General features: G+C 35.2%; 1 pseudogene; it reads left to right on the top strand.

Annotated features, from left to right (window-relative positions):
• Window positions 1-7,884: 7,884 nt before the first annotated feature.
• Window positions 7,885-7,985, top strand: LOC143653560 (U6 spliceosomal RNA; annotated as a pseudogene).
• Window positions 7,986-9,014: the final 1,029 nt, after the last annotated feature.

The following is a 9,014-nucleotide window of genomic DNA, read 5'->3' as shown; positions in this document are numbered from 1 at the left end:
AGCAAACTAAAGTAATCAGTGTCTGCTATATCATCCTAGGCATATAGCTATATATATTTTTCATCTCTTCGATATTCTCTCATTTTTCTGTGTTCCATTGGTGCTGTTTAGAACTCAGCTGCTAGTCTATTTTCTTTGGAGATAATCTGTATTTTTCTCTCTGGCTATTTTTAAAGCTCTTAAATTTGTATTTTATACTGTGATTAAGACTAGGATTTATTTTGCATCTTCAATTTGAGGATTCATGTCATCTGTCAATTCTGGGATTTCTCTTTCAAACTTTCTCCCATCCGTTTCTCTATTTCCTTCTGGAATTCTGACTTGACATATTAAACCTTATCACTCTAGTTTTCTCAGCTCCTTTCATATTCCATTACTGAGGACCCTTATACAGAAAAGGAATCAGGAGCCAGAAATGAAAGAAGGCCACAGAGGAGCCAGAAACTGAAAGTCAAAACCAGTACAGACACAAGTAGAGAGGAGAGCTTTGCCATGTGATGGGAGGTGATGATGGAAATCAGGTGATCCCAGGAATTGGCTAGGCCAGCACTACCAATTGTGAGGAAAAATTACTGCCTCACTGATGCCTCAATTTTGGACCTCTAGCCTTCCAAACCTTGAGCCAATAAATTCCTGTTGTTAAACCAACCCAGTGTCTGGTATTTGTCACAGCAGCCTGGCAAACTAAGACAAATGTCGAACAATTAGAGACAACACATTGTTTCCAAGCATGCAAAAAAATAGTTTTTATGTAAATATGTACAAGTCTTGCAATGGGCTATAAAACCAACCGCAACAAAGTTCAAGTATTTGATATAATGTGCATCATATTCCCTGAGCACAATAAAATTAAGTTTGAAAATAAAATATTACTAAGACCTTCATTGTTCTAAATAGCACAAAAAAGCAATCACAATGGATAAGAAAATTTTAGAGTTAAAAATATGAAAAAATCCTATATATTAAAAGGTATACTATCTAGATAAATTAGTTCCTAGAGACTTACAGCCCTGTGCACTTATATTAGAAAAGCTGAAAATTAATTAAGCACCTAACAGGATTTAGGAAAATACTGACAAATTAATCCTGAGAACTATAAGAAAAGAAGTTAAGATAAAACAGATATTAATGAAATAGAAAAGTAAAGATAAAATAAGGAAAATCAACAAGTCCAAATTTGTTCTTAGAAAAGATAAAATCCAAATATCCCTGACAAGATTTACAAAGAAAACAGGGAAAGAAACAATATCAGCGAAGGAAAAGGAAACAACTTCAGAATAAATAAAAACTAAAAGGATAGCAGAATGTTATGGACAACTTTAGATTCCAGTAAAGACTGGATAAAATGGGTGCATATCAAGAAAAAGGTATTTTACAAAAACCAATTTATGAGAAAACTAGAAAACCTGTGTGATCTTATAACTATTGAAGAAATTAAACCTATTGTCTTCTTTCACACACAAAAACAAAAAAAATCAATGTCCACAGTTTTATAACACATGTTACTAAATATTTAAAGAGGAAATAATCTCATATAACTCAAACTCTTCCAGGAAATAGAAAAATAATGATAACTCCTCTTTACTGTGTTTTATGAAGCCATTATAATGTTGATTCCACAACTCAGTGAAAGTTTGAAAAGGGAAATTGTAGGCCAGCCTCAATTATTAATATAGATATGTAAATCCTATAAAACATATTAGCAATCTAAACCTAGCAATATTTGAAACACACACAACCATGTTGGCTTTATCCAAGAAATGGCAGGTTAGTTAATATTAAAAACACTACTAATATAAATTAACAAAACAAAGTAAAAACCCAAACAATCTCCATTTTTGAAGATAAAATTTAATACTCATGTATATTGGAAATTCTTAGCAAGCTTGGAATAGGAGTATATTTCCCTAACCTGAAAGAGTATCTACAAAAAAATCATGGAAAATATCATACTCAGTAGTAAAATGATTCTCTTTAAAGAGAGGAACAAAACAAAGATACCTTTTATTACTGGATATATTCAAAATTGAACTGAGGAAATCATGAAAATGAGAAAAAAATAATACATAAGGATAGGAAAAGAGCCAATAAAGTCCCCATTTGTTGCAGAAAATATGATTTTCTTCATAGGAAACACAAAAGAAAGCTTCAGGCAAATCATTCAAATGAATAAAAAGTTTTAGCTAGATGGTATATATGATCAATAGTGAATGATTAGTATCCAGAATTTGTAAAGAACTGTTAGAAAACAGTTTTTATAATAGATAAATAAATAACTTTCCATCCATCTGATTTGTACTTTTCCTCTCCTATCACATGTGTTGAGAGAATGTTTGAATGGTAACACTGATATATTGATGGTGGGAGATATAAACTGGAATAATTTTGGAAATCAATTTGGCATTGTGCCAGTTTGAAAGTATTATGTACCCCAGAAAAATCATGTTTTATACTGATCCAATCTTGTGGGGGCAGCCTTTTCTTTTAATCTTTTTTTTTTTTTTTTTTTTTGCATAGGCAGGCACCAGGAAACAACTACTGGTCTCTGGCATGGCAGGCGAGAACTCTGCCTGCTGAGACACTGTGGCCCATCCTCTTTGATTCAATACTGTAGGTTGTAAACTTTTGATTAGATTATCTCCATGGTGATCTGACACACCCAATTGTGGGCATGACCTTTTGATTAGATGGAGATGTGACTCCACCCATTCCAGTTCGGTCTTGATTAGTTTATTGGAATCCTTTAAAAGAGGAACCCTTTTAGAGAGAGTCAGAAATGATAGAAATGACAGAGCCAATAGAAACTTCAGAGCAGCGCTAACACAAATGTCAACACTTGTGTCAGAATAGAGACATGATGTTTGCAGATTCTTGGAGCCAAGCAGATGTTGCCATGAGATGTTAAGCAAACCAGAACCTGAGAGTGAGCCAAGAGAAGCCAGGAGATGAAAGTCAGCCCTGGAGAAGCAAAGTGAGGAACAGATGCTGAAAGCAGTGGATCCTGGGAGCAAGAGACCAGCAGATGCCAGCCATGTGAATTCAAGCCTTCCTTGAATTAAGGTATCTTTTCTGGATACCTTAGTTTGGACATTATTATAGGCTTAGAATTGTAAACTTGTAACATATTAAATTCCCCTTCTAAAAAAAGTTCTAATTCTGGTATATCACATTCTAGCATCTTGCAAACTGACACAGGCATTATGTAGTGAATTTGGAGATGTTCTTACAGTTATAACAGGGAATTCCACTTATACCCTTTCTAAGAAAATTATTGCACACAACACAAGGAGACATGTACAAGACTGTTTATGGCAGCATTGTTTGCATAGGTTAATCCATACTAAATTGCTAAAAATCAAACATTTTAACCTACCAAATCTGCAGTTTCATGTAGAATGCATCAGAGGTGTGTCTCTCTCCTCTCACGAAACATGAATGGGACGGCTCATGGTATGTAAGGATGAGATGTGGAAGTCAAAATCAGTCTAAAAGGAAAGGAATTTTTAGGGAAAGAATGTGAATCAATGCTTGGGAGTTGTGCTGTGAAGCTAGGAGGCTTTAATCATCAGCTTTTGACCTTTTGTATGGGGTACACACTGTGGGAGAATAACCCAAATGCCCTCGAGAATAAGGAGAGTGCCACGTCCTAGTTTTATAACAGATTTTCAAATAAGATAGTATAAGCCCTCTGCCTTCACTGTTATTTTTCAATTAATTTTTTTTCTAACTGTCCTTCCTCCTCTGATTTTTCTTTGTGCTTTGCACTTACCTCACAGCACCTAATCACAATGCATTGTAATATTGAGTCTATTTAAGTCTGTGTTAGCCATTAGATTGTACTCCACTTAAGGGCAAAAAAACATGTAATATTTGTCTCTATAGCCACAATACCTATCAAAGGGCCCAGCCTATTAAAGGAGTTCAATAAACGTTTATTGAATAAATGAATGGAAGGGAAAGAGTAATAGCAATATGTGGAAAGGACTGTGAGAGTGGTGATGACTAGTGTATGTTTGCATTTATGAGTGAGGGTGCATGTGTGGTTCTTGTGAAGGGTTGCTAGAGATGAAATAAGCTAACTCTGAGGGAATTAAGAAGTCTTGAATCACCTGAGAGCATTTTTGGAGAAGAAAATAATGTTAATCTGAAACTTGGGAAAAATCTGTAAAAAAAGACAGAAATGAAGGGGGAAATGCTACTAGAGTCCTAGCTGAAAATTCTAAAATCACTAACTGCCTAAATATTCGCTATTAAGTGTTTCATTAAAAACATACTTTCATAATCCAAGTGCTATAGACCATGGATTCAACAAAGGAAACCTTATTTTATAGTGTTGGAAATTAGAGTCCTATGAAATCAAGTTTATCTTCAGAAGTGGGTTTTAAGAAATCTGAAAGCATTGGTAATACTGAAGAAAATATGGAACAGATGTTGCCTCAAGCAAGGCACTGAATAAAATTGTATTTTGATATGAGGACAATAATTAACAGTGGTATCACTTTTAATTTTTAAGATTTCTGTTTGTATTTCTCATCTGTAGTGTGCAACTTCTTTTGAATCTCATGAATAGACAAAGTTTTAATTAACATTAAGAATGCTTTGAATTTAGATTTTATAGGTCATATTTTTTATTAAAACCATAGGATTAGGTTTTGGAAGTATAAAGGCTGCTTTTTGTTCAATGGAAGTATTTGTCATTATGCAATCTGTTCCAAGCCCCCACCACGTCTGCCTAGAAGGTGTGCTTAAAGAGATATCTTATCACCTAACTGGGCAGGTGATGCATGAGTAAGTTTGGGAAGTTGATGCCAAGACAGCAAACTAGGATGCTGGGTAGCCTGGAGAGATGAAAAGATATGCAAATAGTCAACAGAATATACCCTGTTCTCTAATGATTTGGAGACTCATGGAATTTTTTAATTGGGGGGGAACTTTGTAGATATTTGATTTTAATTTCCTAGTTTTCTATATGAAAAAGGAAGGGAAGTTTAAGGGAAAAATCAAAGGTTGATTGATGGCAGAATTGAGACAAAAGTTAGATCTTTTGCCCACCAGGCCAAAGCTTTCTTCTTTTCTCTTTACCTTGTATTCAAAGCTAGATTCGTTATATTAGCATTTGATATCTTTGTAAAAGTACCTTGGCTTTTACACATGAGCAAAATGACTTTAGAAATTAGTTTAAATTCTATTATGCAAGTATAGACTTAAGTAGAACTAACAAAAAAAGAATGAAGGGAAACATCTCGGGTGGAAAAGTACTTTAGAGTAACAAGACCCAGAACCAGAAATCATATTACCATGGACTTAAAACTAAGCAGAGAATTTGTATTCAAAAGCCCAAAGGTTCACTAATAAAATATAGAACTGTTTTCCCTCTTCCCAAAAATCCATATGATTTATTTTTATTTAAAAGAGGATCATATGTATGATTATATACTAATATTGTAACTGGCTGAATGGACTGGATGCTAGAACTCTGGGCTCAAAGCTATACAAAATCAGAATTGCCTTATTAGAGGGCTTATTGGGTTGAACAACCTGGATGTGTAAATTTGAAGGCATGGCTAAATGGGGTCTATTTTCCAAATTCTCCTAATGCCCATGTGAACACAGAAATTTATTTTTTTCCTTCCTCCCCAAATTAAGGATTTGGAAGTAGTTGTTAAAAAGCAGAACTCAGAATGTCAAACCCACAAAAATGTTATGGTTTGGGGATATTGAATCTTGGTAGACTGTTAAAAAGATCTGGGTGGGTATGTCTTTGGTTTTATTTGGGACTAACAGTAAACTCCAAAATAGAAAAATGCACGAAGAAGTTTCACAGCTACTTCAAATAAATTTTGGCTTAAAGAAAACGATTTAGAAAACCAGATATAAAAAGGCACCATAATAGGATAAAGCATTATAAATACACAATTCATTCCTACCACTAAGATTTGGGGAAGCTGAAGAATATAACCAATTTGATCCTCAAATATTTAATTTTTAAATCTACATATTCTTAACTTCTTCTAAGAAAGAAGATAAAGTTTAGTCACTTTCTCCAGATAAAATAAATGTCCAGTTTAATCTTTGCCCCTCAAATACCACCATCTCGGTACAGGAACACTTAGTTTACCCGCTCCGAGTGAAGCTATATGGCTCTCACCTCTCCTGCCTAGTACATTTCCTAAAAATGTGGCTTTAAGAAAACTATCTTCCAGGCACTTAGCCAGTAAAAGTCATGAAACCACTTCTTGTGCACTGGATACCCTACTTGTAGAGCAAATTAGATTTTGTAGCTTGAGAAAGATGTAAAATAGAAGCAGAGAACTTGATGCTAGAAATGTTTTCTATAGGGTTTTTCATCTATTGGGTCAAGTCTCCTGTAAATACAATGATAGGTAAAAATTCAGAGCAGATCTTAGAGGGATGCTGAGTTCTCTGAGATGAGGACTGCCCCTGACTCATCACTTCATCCCAGCTACCCAGAGCCAGGCACATAACTGAGTTCAATACGGTGGAAAGGAAGGAGGGAAGGGAACCTTCCTTCACCGTTGCACTTCTGTGGTGTCTGTTATTCTCAGAGGACTGTTTTTAGCAAAGACTAGCTCAGGGAACATCACCGGGTCTCTCCTTCCTTTCCCTTCCCTTACATGCTGTGAGCCACGTAAATGAAAAGGGTTGGCAGCTGCTAAGCTTGCTATTCTGTAATTAAGGCATTGATCTAGGGTGGTTATTTTTTTCTGTAAGGAAAATAAAGGCTGATTCTCTTTTTCTTATCTTCTTTTTAAGAACATTAGTCAATTTTACGTTTACTGTCTATTCATCAAAGTAGATTTGTGTATTTAGCATAAACTTTGGCCACCCTGTCAGTTCTAGAGTTATTCCCTTCTCTCAGGTGGACGTATTTGGCTACTTCAGTTTTTTCTGAGCCTACTCAGTTACTACTATTTTTCCTTCCACTGAAGACAGCTGTTAGTAATGCTACTTCTTTGCCTACTGGATTTCACAGATACTTGGACGGGCTGACCCAACATCTAATTCACACCTGATTCTCCTCATGCCTGCCATTATTGCTGGACAGTAAAAGTTTAAAAATCTGGTTTCCCCGCCTCTCCTTCAGCTGTGAGTGGTTATGTGACACAGACTGGCCAATGGCACACAAAGGTGACTGACAGCCTGCTGAGGCTCTTTGTTCCCCGCCTCGTCCTTCCTGTCTGAAGCCTGGGTGGTCATAGAAATGCCAAGATGGAAACCGGATGCTAAAGAGGACAGCACAGAAAGATGCGGGCGAAGGACATAGACCATATTGTAGAATTGCTACACCAGCCCTGGAGAACCCATCTGAACTTCATTTTATGCAGGAAAATATGTACACACGTCACTGTAATTTTGGTCTTACATTACACATTGCTGAACACATATATCCTAACTGATATATTAAAATAACATATTTTTGGTTTGGGAAGCAATAACATTAGGATACCTTCCCCAAAATGAGCAATTACAATTGATTTCTGTCTATCCAATATATGACAATAGAGGAAATCTCATTAAGACATAATTTTGCAAGAAAGGCAGTTTATTTTTATTTGTATAATACAGACATTACTCATCTTAGCAACCCCTGCATGTCTCCTAAGATCAGGGTTTTATAAACTCAACTCAGGTATTTATTAAGAATGGATGAACTACATTCTTACATCTGCTTCTGCATTTATTCTGTTGCAATAGGTTATTTTGATTGAAGTATATATAGAAAATCCTGCCTCACACAAATGTGGTTGGAAAAGGGAGGGGCATTTTAACAGTTGCTTCTTAAAAGTTAGTTGCAATATGGAATCTGAAACCATATCAGTTATCTTTTTATATTCTGTAACATTAAAACCATTTGTTTCATGCTTGCTTCAGCAGCACATATACTGAAGTTGGAATGATACAGAAAAGATTAGCATGGCCTCTATGGAAGGGCGATGCATATTCACAAAGCATTCCTTATTTTTTCAAATCCTACAGCAGATTAAAAGAATTATATACCATGATCAAGTGGGTTTTATCCCAGGTATGCAAAGGTGATTTTGGCATGCAAGGGTGATTCAACACAAGAAAAATCAATTAATGTAATACATCACATTAATAAATCAAAGGGAGAAAACCACATGATCATCTTGATTGACACAGAAAAGGCATCTGACAAAATCCAGCATCCTTTCTTCATAAAAATATTTCAAAAGATAGGAATAGAAGGAAACTCCCTCAATATGATAAAAGGCACATATGAAAAATCCACAGCTAACATTATACTCAGTGTTGAAAAGTTGAAAGCTTTCTAAGAGCTGGAACAAGACAAGGACACCCATTCTCACCATTGTTATTCAATGTCATGCTAGAAATTCTAGGTAGAGCAATTAGGCAAAAAGAAGAAATAAAAAGCATCCAAAATGGAAAGGAAGAAGTAAAACTTTATTTTCAGATAATGTGTTCTTACATTTAGGAAGTCCTGAAAAATGTACAACAAAGCTACTGGAGCTAATAAACAAGTTCAGCAAAGTGGCAGATATAAGATCAACATGCAAAAATTTCTACACACTAGTAATGAGCAATCTGAGGAAGAGATCAAGAAAAAAAATCCATTTATATTAGCAATTAAAGAATCGAATATCTAGGAATAAATTTAACCAAGGATGTAAAGGACCTATACACCAAAACCTACAAAACATTGCTAAAAGAAATTAAGGAAGACATAAATAAATGGAAGGCCCTTCCATGTCCTTCAATTGGAAGACTAAATATCATCAAGATGTCAGTTCTACCCAAGTTGATTTAGAGATTCCATGGAATCCCAGTAAAAATACCAACACCGTAGTTTGCAGAAATTGAAACACCAATCATGTTTATTTGGAATGGCAAGGGATCCCCAAATAACCAAAGACATCTTGAGAAAGAAGAATGAAGTTGGAGGACTCACATTTCCTGCCTTCAAAGCATATTATAGAGCTACAATACAGCATGATACTGGCATAAAGAGAAAT

This window comes from Tamandua tetradactyla, chromosome 1 (assembly GCF_023851605.1).
Source record: "Tamandua tetradactyla isolate mTamTet1 chromosome 1, mTamTet1.pri, whole genome shotgun sequence".
Classification (NCBI taxonomy): domain Eukaryota; kingdom Metazoa; phylum Chordata; class Mammalia; order Pilosa; family Myrmecophagidae; genus Tamandua; species Tamandua tetradactyla.
The sequence above is the reverse complement of the archived record's forward strand: the minus strand, read 5'-3'. Positions and strand labels throughout refer to the sequence as shown.